Source organism: Rhinatrema bivittatum, chromosome 8 (genome assembly GCF_901001135.1).
Source record: "Rhinatrema bivittatum chromosome 8, aRhiBiv1.1, whole genome shotgun sequence".
In the NCBI taxonomy this organism is placed as follows: Eukaryota; Metazoa; Chordata; class Amphibia; order Gymnophiona; family Rhinatrematidae; genus Rhinatrema; species Rhinatrema bivittatum.
This window is the reverse complement of record NC_042622.1, coordinates 54048595-54061450: the sequence shown is the minus strand read 5'-3', so window position 1 is coordinate 54061450 and position 12856 is coordinate 54048595.

Sequence of the window (12856 nt, the reverse complement as noted above, 5' to 3'; positions counted from 1 at the left end):
ATCGCAGTACTATGCTAGACTCTGGACACGTAAACCCAGATTTGTCTTTATTATACAGCAGGATGATACCACCAGAGGTGGCAGTAGTGAGGTGATCCATAAGAGCAGTCCAGGGGCTCTCGGCAGAGGAGACCCGTTACACAATGGTGGATGTTAGCAGTTCTCGGTGGTATAGGGAGTCCCGGATGTAGGTTCCCAAGGCTGAGCTGTAGGTGAGATAGACTGACAAAGGTTAGATTACTTACTAAGGGGTACATTTTTTAAAAAAGCGAAAGCGCGTACTTTTGTTCGGGCACCAGGCGCAAACAAAAGTACGCCGGATTTCAATAGATACGCGCATAGCTACGCGTATCTTTTAAAATCTGGGGTCGGCGCGCACAAGGGGGTGCATATTTGTGCACCTTGCGTGCGCCGAGCCCTGTGCGCGCTGCCCGTTCCCTCCGAGGCCGCTCCGAAACCGGAGCGGCCTTGGAGAGAACTTTCCTTCTGCCTCCCCCCCACCTTCTCCTCCCTTCCCCTATCTAACCCACCCCCTCAGCCCTACCTAAATCCCCCTCCTAACCTTTATCCAGGAAGTTACGCCTGCCTCCGGGCAGTCGTAACTTGCGCATGCCGAATTTCTGCTGGCGCGGCAGGCACCGACACAGGCCACTGTGTCGGGGCACTCGGCCATGTCCCTGGACTGCCCCGGACCGCTGCTATGCCCCCGAACACGCCCCAAGCTGTCACCACGCCCCCTGGCCACACCCCCAAACCGCCCCTTTTTGCAAGCCCCGGGACATACGCGCATCCCGGGGCTAGCACGCGCCACTGAGCCTATGCAAAATAGGCTCGGCGCGCGCAGGGGCAGATTTCCTCAGGTTATGCGCGGAGCCTTTGAAAATCTGCCCATAAGTTGCTAACTGTATTGATGAAGATCCCAGCAGGCAGATGTAGTTGAATTGCAGGCACCAAGGTAGGGGAGAGCAGGCCCTCAAGGAGCGAGTACCTGGTATCCCAGATAGGAACCTGAAAGAAAGCATAGGGCCCCCGAGGAGCGGGTACCCAGGTTAGATGAAATACCCTGAAGGGCAGAGAGAGCTTCCAGTGGCAGCAAGGAAGCATCAGAGTAGCTTAGACCAGAGGCATATCCAATCCTTGCTAACTCGATTTGTTAGCAAACGAAGGGCAGGCTAAATACCCAGATGGCGTGACGTCACTCGAGGGAGATGCCCCCGAAGTTCCCGCCATGACGTGGATAAAGACATGGATGGCATGCGCGCGCGCACCCTAGGAGACTCTCAGGAGAAACATGGCAGATAGCCTTGCCATTGCTATTCCGGGGACACCGGAGAGAGCGGTATACAGGTACGGCGGTAGCAATCTTCCCAAGGCTAGTGGGGAGAGCAGAGAGAAAGGTGAGGCACAGAGGTCGAAGCCGTCTGAGACCGACAGACGCAACAAGATCTAGGCATCATAGTGGATAATACTTTGAAATCGTCAGTTCAGTGTGCTGCAGCAGTGAAAAAAGCAAACAGAATGTTAGGAATTATTAGGAAGGGACTGGTTAACAAAACAGAAAATGTCATAATGCTTCTGTATCGCTCCATGGTGAGACTGCGCCTTGAATATTGTGTACAATTCTGGTCACTGCATCTCAAAAAAGATATAGTTGCGATGGAGAAGGTACCAAAATGATAAAGGGGATGGAACAACTCCCCTATGAGGAAAGGCTGAAGAGGTTAGGGCTTTTCAGCTTGGAGGAGTGACGGCTGAGGAGGGATATGATAGAGGTCTTTAAAATCATGAGAGGTCTTCAATGAGTAGATGTGAATCGGTTATTTACACTTTCGGATAATAGAAGGACTAGGGGGCACTCCCTGAAGTTAGCAAGTAGCATATTTAAGACTAATCGGAGAAAATTCTTTTTCACTCAACGCACAATTAAGCTCTGGAATTTGTTGCCAGAGGATGTGGTTAGTGCAGTTAGTGTTGCTGGGTTCATTAAAGATTTGGATAAGTTCTTGGAGGAGAAGTCCATTAACTGCTATTAATAAAGTTGACTTAGGGAATGGCCTCTGCTATTACTGGCATCAGTAATATAGAAAAAGCCTTAATGGGCAATATGATATGACAATCAAATACAAAAAAAGAATTACAATAATAATCTAAGGGATCATCATATAAATCCCTCACTTTGATATCTTTTAGAGCCTTACGTTATGCTCTATCGATAGATCAAAGGGGTACACTTTTAGTCATTGGTCCAATTTTTTGAAAAATGTTTTGAAGATCTAAGGAACCTTCATATAAACCCCTCACTTTGATATCTTTTAGAGCCTTACATTATGCTCTATCGATAGATCAAAGGGGTACACTTTTAATCATTGGTCCAATTTTTTGAAAAATTTTTTGAAGATCTAAGGGACCATCATTACTGGCATCAGTAGCATGGGATCTTCTTGGTATTTGGGTACTTGTCAGGTTCTTGTGGCCTGGTTTTGGCCACTATTGGAAACAGGATGCTGGGCTTGATGGGCCCTTGGTCTGACCCAGCATGGCATGTTCTTATGTTCTTATGTTCTCTCTTTCTCTTCCGGGCTAGTGATAACTGATTCTATCGTCCCTTGCTGGGCCTGAAAGTGACAGCAAAAGAAAAAAGGTTGTTAGCCTGCGTGGGACAGAGAACACAGCTTGTACAAAAATTTATGTTATTTCTGTTCAAAGAGAGTACTCTTATCTTTCTCTTGTGTCATTCTTAAAAATAAAAGTAATACTGAGGCTTTTTTTAGTTTAGCTGTGGATTGTTGTATGGTGTGTTACACGTGAGCACTGTCCATTAGGTGAGAACCACCGCTCTAGAATATGCTCAGTCTGCTTGGTTGGAAAACACCTCAAAAGCTGCATCTTTTTTGTAAAGTAATTACTAGTTTCTAATTACTAGCCTATTCAGCAGACTTATCGTTATTAAATTACATAACTGCATACAGTACATTTGGAGTAATTCAGTTAATTCATCAGTTACTCAAGAAGTAATTTGTTGACAGATTTTATGTTTTCTACATTTAGTACTTAGAATAAAGAAAACATTAAATTAGTCAAGCTAATAGTAGAGGATTACTTTTTACCTAGAGTATATAATCTATAAAAAAAAACAAAAAAAAAACATATCATTTTTTAAAGTTTTCTTCACTAGCTAGTTAGATAAATATAGAAGGATATGTTTTTAGAATTCAACTATGTAAATCCCACTCTATATAGTTTACTTCTACAATGCCCCAGTGTAGTTTGTTACTTTCAGCCATTTTATCACAGCAAGTTATTCTCATTATTGATGAATATTGACTTTTATTTTACGAGAAGCACATTGGAATATCAAGTAGGGACATCATGATGTCATGACATTTTGTAACTAGGTTGCTGGGTTATAATGCAATATATCTTGACTAGAAGCCATTGGTCCCTATAAAACCTGTGACAGCTAATAAACAGAAGGCCCCGAGCAATCTGACTAATGAAAATAAAGTTCTCATTAACTATTTGGTTTGGAGAATGTTTATCCCACTGAATATCCAAGACAAGTTATCTGGCTAACTGTAGCCGAATAACTTGTCCATTAACTGGCTTACTGTATCTTTCCCCCTGAATGTTTTGTTGGAAATGGGTACTCAATTATTGTGATATAATAGGCCACTAGATGGCCTATTATATAACAGAAAATAGAAAACTGATCTCTTATAGCACTAAGTATAAGGCAGGGATAGCGGCTCAACAAAGCCAAGCCCGACACGGTCCGTGTCGGGCTTGGCTTTGGATACGACCTCGCGACCATATTCTTGGCGTTCCTCAACTTCATCAAGTTAAGTGCTACTATGCAATATGAAACACGGGTCTAAAATGGGCCACACACTCACTTGAGCAAAAAAAATGAAAAAAAGTTGATCAGCACACTACAGACCCATGATTATATTGGCGGTATACTTTGATGCTAATCAGCACTGATCATTGTATGCCTTGTATGAGGTCTTTCATTAGAAGTATTCTATATGATGTTGTGAATTCACGTTTATATAATACTCAAAACCTTTGGGACATTAGCGTTTATGTTTGTTGCTATTATATAACAGAACACTGTGTATGTAAACCAATAGAAGCTTATGAAAGAATTTCTAGTGGGTTCTATAGAACAGGGGTAGGCAACCTTTTAGGTAACTCTGGTCCTCAAGTGCCACAAGCTGGTCAGCACCCTGATCTACCAGATTCCTTTCACACAACCCTTGAATATTAATTTTAATTTACATTAATTTTCAGTAAATATATTCGTGTTATGTAAAATTGTAATTGAAACTGATATTTTTTCCTCACTTAAAAACAAAATTATAAAAAGGAGAAGAGAAAAATGTCTCTCACTCCCTTCCCACTCCTTGCCAATACACTCCCTATTAGGAAAACGGAGCAGTTAGGCTGCTAGAGATACCTACATAGAACCGACATGCTAGCTACGAGAATACCTCACCTCAGTCATACATAAAGAATCTCACCAAGTATAATACAAAGTGACCATATAAAAAGTTTAAACAGAAATATGCAGACAAAAACTGAACTGGCAGCTGTAACAAGCAAAACTCTGTATGCAGTACAACTATGGAAAAACAGAAACATTACAATACCTCATAAAACAACAAAATTAAGAAATATAAAACATATAATAGTAAATGAAACATCATAATAGTAAAATCATACCAATAAAAAGAATAAATATTTCAAAACAGCTGACAAATAGAATAACATACATTAATTAAAACCTCATATACACTTTTTAAAACATTTTCCAATACCAATAAAAATTTCAAAACAGCAGACACATCAATAATTAAAACTTCTAAGAATAAAAAAATCTGCTCTCTATACCTGGGAACATTTGATTTCCAGTCACCCTGAGATTGTCATAAATTAGTTGGGGTGGATGAAGATTTCTTATATATACCTACTCTCCAACACATACACATTCTTTCTTTCTGTCTCCCCCCCGAAAGCAATCACACACACGCTCCCTGTCTCCCCCTCTCCCGCAATCACACAAGCTCTCTTTCTCTCCCCCACAGTCACACACATGCTCTCTCTCTCTTCCACATGCAATCACATACACATTCTCTCCCTCCCACATGCAATCACACTCAAGCTTTCTCTCTTCACCCACATTCAATCATGCACACTCCCTCTCTCCCTCCCACATTCAATCATACACATGCTCTCTCTCTCCTGCCCACATGCAATCACATACATGTTCTTTCTCTCTGTCCCACATGCAATCACACTCAGGATCTCTCTCTCCCTCCCACATGCAATCTCATAAACATGCTCTCTGTCTCTCTCATCCCACATGCAATCACACACATATGCTCTCTTTCTCCCTTCCACATGCAATTACACATTTGCTCTCTCAATCTCCCCCACATACAATCACCCACATCCACGCTCTCTCATATACACATGCTCTTTCATACACTCATACTCTCATACACACACACAGGCAGACACACACATACACACAGGCTCATACATATACAATCAGGGCCTGGGCCTCTCTTTCTGCTGCAAGAGAGATGGGGTTCACTGGCAGCTGCTGGCTCCATTCCTCTCTCTTTGAAGCCACAGGATGGGCTCCGTGATGGCCTGCCTCTGTCTTCAGCCACCAGCTGGAAGAGGTCCACTGGTGGCTACTGAGTTCTCTGTCTGTCTGCCCTAGCAGCCTGACAGATCATGGGGTGGATGGCAGCAGGAGTCTCGTATAACCACAAATGTAGGGGTTTCCCTAACTAAAAGGAGTATACCAATTTACTGGGGAGGTACTGTGTAGAAATTAGGGAGTGAGGTTTGGGTATTGCTCCCTCATGTGAGAATAGCAGATGGTGTGTCTTAGCTGTTTATCACCTCAAAACACCATCTATCTTCGTGGATTTTTAGTCACTCTTTCTAGAGAACAGGAGCTCTCTGTCTCCTGCTCTTTTAGTTTTATATTTAAAGGAAGAAAGAAGTTTGTTTTTTTCCTTCAGTGTCTGCCTGCCTGTGTGACCCACTTTGGATTTGTTTTAGCTCTAGGAGACTTTTCCCTGTGAAAGCCTTGGAACCCTTCGCAGTGATTGGGGCGTCTGCTGTGTAAGGTTTAGGGATGTGCATTCGTTTATGACTAAATCGGGAATAGAGATGATATTTCCTATTTCATCACGTTTTGGGGGGGGGGTGACGAAATGATAAGAAAACCCACGAAATTTGGTGTGGTTTTTTATCATTTTTTTTGGGGGGGGAGAAAGGGCACATTAAAAAACCCAACCCTTCAAATTTAATTAATTGCAACCTCCCACCCTTCCGACCCCCCTAGACTTAGCGAAAGTCCTTGGTGTCCAGTGGGGTCCTGGAAACAATCTCTCCCTCTTGGGCCATGGCTGCCACTAATCAAAATGGCAAATGCATGTGAATGAGGCTATTACTCATTCATTTCGTATGCAATAAAATAAATGTGCGTCTCAGACGCACATTTATCGCTCAGCTATTAACGCCTGCCTGGAACAGGCATTAATAGCTGAGCGCAGATAAAAGAAGTACAGAAAAGCAGAAAAAACTGCTTTACTGTACTTCTTCTCTTAAGTAAAAAATAAAAAATATAATAACTCGGCAGACCGGTAAACTCGGCGTCGGTTTTCATAACCAGCATCCACGGCTGGGGTCACGTTAGCGACCCCCTAATTTGGGTATTGCATGGCGCCCCCGTTGCGGGCGCCATGCGCATGTTAAGAAAACGGGTGCTGACTTTTCAGCGCCCGCTTTCCGCGCTTTATATTGCATCGGCCCCAGAGATTGGTAAATGTGATCTCTGTACACATTTTTACTCACCACCCACCCACCTGTCCCCGTCCCTTTATTTAATGCAGGTAAAAGTATCTGCACTTGGAACAGCACGTTCTCTTTAAATATGTTTTTACAGAGTTAAATGTCTTTACTCTCAAAACGTTTTCATTATTCCTCCCAGTGGGTGTATTTAGATATGGGTGTGTGTGTGTGTGTTTGTATGTTTACTGGGTATACCCACACATACACTCACACATACACACACTGAACAGGCTCTTGCTATGTATTATAAAACTCAAGCCTCTGCTCTTTTCTGTTATCCTCTGGACAAAAGGAAATGAAATCCTATATCACTTTATGCCCCTGCTAAATCTACTCAATTAAAGCAATAAAGCTGGGAAAGAAAATCTTTTTTGATGTCCAGGAAAAGGTTTCATTTCCCACGAAGCCTTTGCTATGGTCAAATAAATGATTTTTTCTGGAGTATAATAGCTGAGGCCCAAATCCACCTTCAGTTTCTTAATGCCACAAATTTTCATCCAGAGATGATTCAAGAAGCATTGGGTTTTATCTCTTCTGTGAATGGCTTTAAATTACTGCTCAGTTGCCTCTTCTGGTCAGCCATGAGGAAGGAGAATTTTTTTTAATTCAGTCATTTTTTAAACTGATCGAGGGTCTTAAATTTTGTGTTTTAGCAAGATTTGATAGGAGACCCTATCATAGTTTTTCTGTACTACTGACACCATGAAGGGCCCATTGATGCCTGTTGGTTTATATGTGGGATTTCCTACCAAATCAGCAACTCAAGAATCTATTTCTATATCCTTCTGTGTAATTCCTATTAATATAAAATATCGGTATCCTCAGCCAGCTGTAGTAATGCTGTAACCATGCTAGTCACATCTGGTCTGAGCAAGTAAAAATATAATGACACCAAAACCCTGCAGTAGGGATGTGAATCGTTTTAGGACGATTAAAATTATCGTCCGATAATTTTAATATCGTCTTAAACCGTTATGGAACACAATACAATACAGATTCTAACGATTTATCGTTATAAATCGTTAGAATCGTGAGCCGGCACACTAAAACCCCCTAAAACCCACCCCCGACCCTTTAAATTAAATCCCCCACCCTCCCGAACCCCCCCCAAATAACTTAAATAACCTGCGGGTCCAGCGGCGGTCCGGAACGGCAGCGGTCCGGAACGGGCTCCTGCTCTGAATCTTGTCGTCTTCAGCCGGCGCCATTTTCCAAAATGGCGCCGAAAAATGGCGGCGGCCATAGACGAAAAAGATTGGACGGCAGGAGGTCCTTCCGGACCCCCGCTGGACTTTTGGCAAGTCTCGTGGGGGTCAGGAGGCCCCCCACAAGCTGGCCAAAAGTTCCTGGAGGTCCAGCGGGGGTCAGGGAGCGATTTCCCGCCGCGAATCGTTTTCGTACGGAAAATGGCGCCGGCAGGAGATCGACTGCAGGAGGTCGTTCAGCGAGGGTTCCGGCGCCTCGCTGAACGACCTCCTGCAGTCGATCTCCTGCCGGCGCCATTTTCCGTACGAAAACGATTCGCGGCGGGAAATCGCTCCCTGACCCCCGCTGGACCTCCAGGAACTTTTGGCCAGCTTGTGGGGGGCCTCCCCACGAGACTTGCCAAAAGTCCAGCGGGGGTCCGGAAGGACCTCCTGCCGTCCAATCTTTTTCGTCTATGGCCGCCGCCATTTTTCGGCGCCATTTTGGAAAATGGCGCCGGCTGAAGACGACAAGATTCAGAGCAGGAGCCCGTTCCGGACCGCCGCTGGACCCGCAGGTTATTTAAGTTATTTGGGGGGGGTTCGGGAGGGTGGGGGATTTAATTTAAAGGGTCGGGGGTGGGTTTTAGGGGGTTTTAATGTGCCGGTTTTTCGATTTTTCGATTTTTCGATTTTTCACGATATTTTACCCCCCCAAACGGCAACAATACGATTCCCTCCCCCTCCCAGCCGAAATCGATCGTTAAGACGATCGAGGACACGATTCACATCCCTACCCTGCAGTATTGTTACACTGAAATAATTATGTATGGATAGGGGATTCTAGAATTTTTCTGTTGTATTTATTTGTTTTATATTGCTGATATCGTTTTGCTTTAATGACACTGTCAAAAAGTTTTAGTTTTCTGTAAACCGATACGATGTGCAAACAGCTATCGGTATATAAAAACCTTTAAATAAATAAATAAATAAATAAATAAATAAATAAATAAACTATGTATGTACTGATGTAATACACTCAGAATTGTAAATCAATGCAATATAAATTTATTTTAAAAAAATTTGTTTTCATTCTTATAATACTCTTTCATGTCCACTCAATCAGTGAACTTCAATCTGTTTTACAATTGCCATTTTTTTTAAATAATCTGAATTTATTGAAATTGATTCAGATTTATGGGAACATTCTTAGATTTGAAGCAAAGATAGAATAAATGTTGATTACTGTTATGCCTGTCGGTGGCAGACGGCTGCGACTGCGAGTACTCACTTCTTGCACCGCTCTCCTGCCCTCCCCGGGTCTGCTTGCAGCGCGGGCCTGCCTACACCGCTGCATTCCTCAGGACTCCTCACTGTGGCATGGATGCCGCTACTTCCTACTTTGATGTCAGGCCTTCCTAGGCACGCTCGCGCGTCACAGGCCCCGCCTTTGAAACCTCTTCGGCAGGAATCTCGGGGACATCCCTGATTGATGATGTCATTGGACTCTCGTACTTAAGCTCCACCTTCGCCTTCAGCTAGCCGACTTGGCAACAAGTTCCATATGAGTCCTCAACTCCTGTCTTGTGTTCCTGAGACATTGCTATGTGCCTTGCTCCTGGACCCTGTCTGGCACCCGTTCCTCGGGGGTCACTATGTGCTCCTATGGGGTCTTCCTCCTCTGGCCTACCCTGCTTCTCGGACTGACTCTGCGCCTCTTGGGTCCTACTCAGCAACAAGCTCCTGTTACTTGGGTCTCCCTTGGAATACTGCAGCAACCTGTGAGTTCCTTGGCTAGCCTTCCCCGCTCCTCAGGGTTGCGCCTGTGTTCTAGCAAGCCTGTCTGTGCTCTCCCGCTCCTTGGGCCACACTCTCTACTCAAGAGACTACCTAGCGCCTCCCCGCTCCACAGGGCTTGCTCCGGTTTATTCAACGACTGTCAGCTGTCCTGTTCCTCGGGCCTGCTTCTCTACTAGACTGCCAGCACTCCTCTGCTCTCCGGGTTCCTGCCTACATCAGCAGCTGAGACCGGCCCTGGGCTTCCCTGCCTCATGGGTTGGCCTGTGCCTCCAAGTCTATGCCCACTATGCTGCAGCTCCGCCCCTCGCTCTCCTCCCAGAGAAGCTTCTGCATGGCTAATCCTGGCGCCTCTCTCTTCTGGGTCTCACTCCAGGTACAACCAACTGTCTTTCGCCCTATGGGGGTCACCTTCTGGTCCCTGGGGATCTCTCCACTACTGTGCCCAGAGCTCCCCCGCTGTGCCTGTACCTCGCCTCCTGACAGTGCGGACCTGTGGAGCTCCTCCCCACAGGTTGTAACAACTCACACCTCGGACCAAGGGTCCACATACCCACAAACCATAACAATTACATAAGTAAGAATATGCAAATATTTGCATCTAAACCAGGGGATTGTGGAGATTTCAGTTCAAGTGTGATGACTGGTCTGGATTTATCCAAATTGCAATGTGAATACTTCAGTTTTCTTCTAATCCATCCCAGCCTGCTTATCCATATTCCATTATCCCAGGTTTGGTAATTGTTCAGTTTTACTAGAACTGCTTCATCTGCCCAAAACTGACTGGTATAATCATTTCCAGCATGTAGTTTTTTTTAGCCGTCTTCATTTATGTGATTTATATTCAACTTTTCAGGCACTTCTTCTTCCCTTCCGGCTTTCCATGACTTTCAAACATGCCAGTGCTCCTGATTTGGGCAGATGACTCATGCCTCAGGCCCAAGTGTCCCACCTCCTGACTGAGATCCCTTTCTCTTGATGTTTTGTCCAGCTGGAGAAGAAAGGAGTGGAGTCTACCTCAGCTAGGCATGCACTTCCTTGGCTGTCAAAAGAGGAGTTGGGTGTAGCATGAGCATGCACCAGCAATCCCTAAAATTCTCACCCTAAATTAAAAGAAACTTATTTTGCTGCCAGGAGGCAGAGGAAAGAGACAATTAGAGAATGTCAGCTGTAGGGCAAGAGAGAGTTTAAGCACATGTGACTACTTTATTTGTGGCTCATGAAATGAAGTGAAAGCTGCACTGAAGGAGACACAGAAGTTATAAAGATTTCTTACCAAGAAACCACAATTGAAAATTTTAGAGAGGATCCAATTGTCATGGTACATGTAGGTACCAATGACATAGGAAGGTTCTGGATGCTAAATTTAGGCTCTTAGGTAGGAAACTGAAATATCCAGAGCCTCCAGGGTTGCATTCTCAGAAATGTTCCTGTACCACGTGCATGACCCGAGGAAAGCTGAACTTGGGACTCTCAATGTGTGGAAGAAGCAATGATACAGGGAAGAGGGTTTTAGATTTGTTAAGAACTAGGGGAACATTCTGGGGAAGGGGGAGCCTATTCTAACAAGATGGGCTTCACCTTATCCAGAATGGAACCAGACTGCTGGCGCTAATATTTAAAAAGGAGACAGAGCAGCTTTTAAACTAGACCAAGGGGGAAAGTCAACCGTCGCTGAGAAGTGCATGATTTGGAGATGCTTGCAAAACAGGGAAATTAGATTACCCCAGTAGAGAGGTTGTGTTTAAGGCTGAAATAGCCCAGCTGCATGTAGACAAATAGCACCCAGATGTGAATGACTCTAAACTAATTACATCATTTGCTATCAAGCAATTTGTGAATATAAAGAGAAATAAAAGTACAAAATAAAAACACAACCATCTCAGGTGTGACCGCCTCCTCTCACCTAACTAAAATTGCCCATACCCAGTTCTCCATTTTACTTGTTGCATTTCTATCACATTGTTATTCAAAAGGAAGATCTTTAGTGGATGAATATGGCCATAGCATAGATCAATTGAATATAACAATTCAATTATTAAACATATTCCCAAACCCCAGGGGATCACCTCACCCTCGCCTGCTGAATTTCAATTATTAAATGTTCAGTAGTGTCATGCTGTAACAATGTAGCATTGTTGGGGGACACAAGGCCATCAAAGCCTCACCCCTCAGGTTTTCCTGCAATACAGTCTTTGTTTACCAATGAAGCTCTGTATGGTGCAATTATGTCCTGGTCCATAAAAGAGTAGGAATCCCTTAAGCATGCCAACACAATTCTGGGTGGTGAGTAGGTCAATCCCTGCCTTGACAGGCAGATTGATCTCGTAGGGATGTGAATCGTTTTCCATATCGTCTTAACGATAGAAATCGTGTGGCAGGGCAAGAAAATCGTCTTAGGCACGATTTTTTAGTTAAAAAATCGTTAAAAAATCGTTTTTTCCGATTAGTGCGCACTAACTCGAGTTAGTGCGCACTAACGGGAGTTAGTGCGCACTAACTGGGAGTTAGTGCGCACTAACTGGGAGTTAGTGCGCACTAACTGGGAGTTAGTGCGCACTAACTGGGAGTTAGTGCGCACTAACTGAAAATGATACAATTTGACACTTTTCAGGTCAGTTAAGGTCAGTTTAGGAATGAATATGTATTCCTATTGGCTGCCCTCTTATTTATTCATGTTACCAAGTTTCCTACTGACAGTATATGGGGGATGGGAAATGGAAACAGTTGGTAGCTTGACAAAACAAGTAATGTGATCAGTCAATGTGACTAGAACTTGTGCCCTAACCCTGATACCAGGGGTATTGTGATCTTCCTGCACACAGTGCCCTATCCCTATTAATACCAGGGGTATTGTGATCTTCCTGCACACAGTGCCCTATCCCTATTAATACCAGGAGTGTTGTGATCTTCCTGCACACAGTGCCCTATCCCTAATACCAGGGGTGTTGTGATCTTCCTGCACACAGTGCCCTATTCCTGATACTGGGGGTGTTGTGATCTTC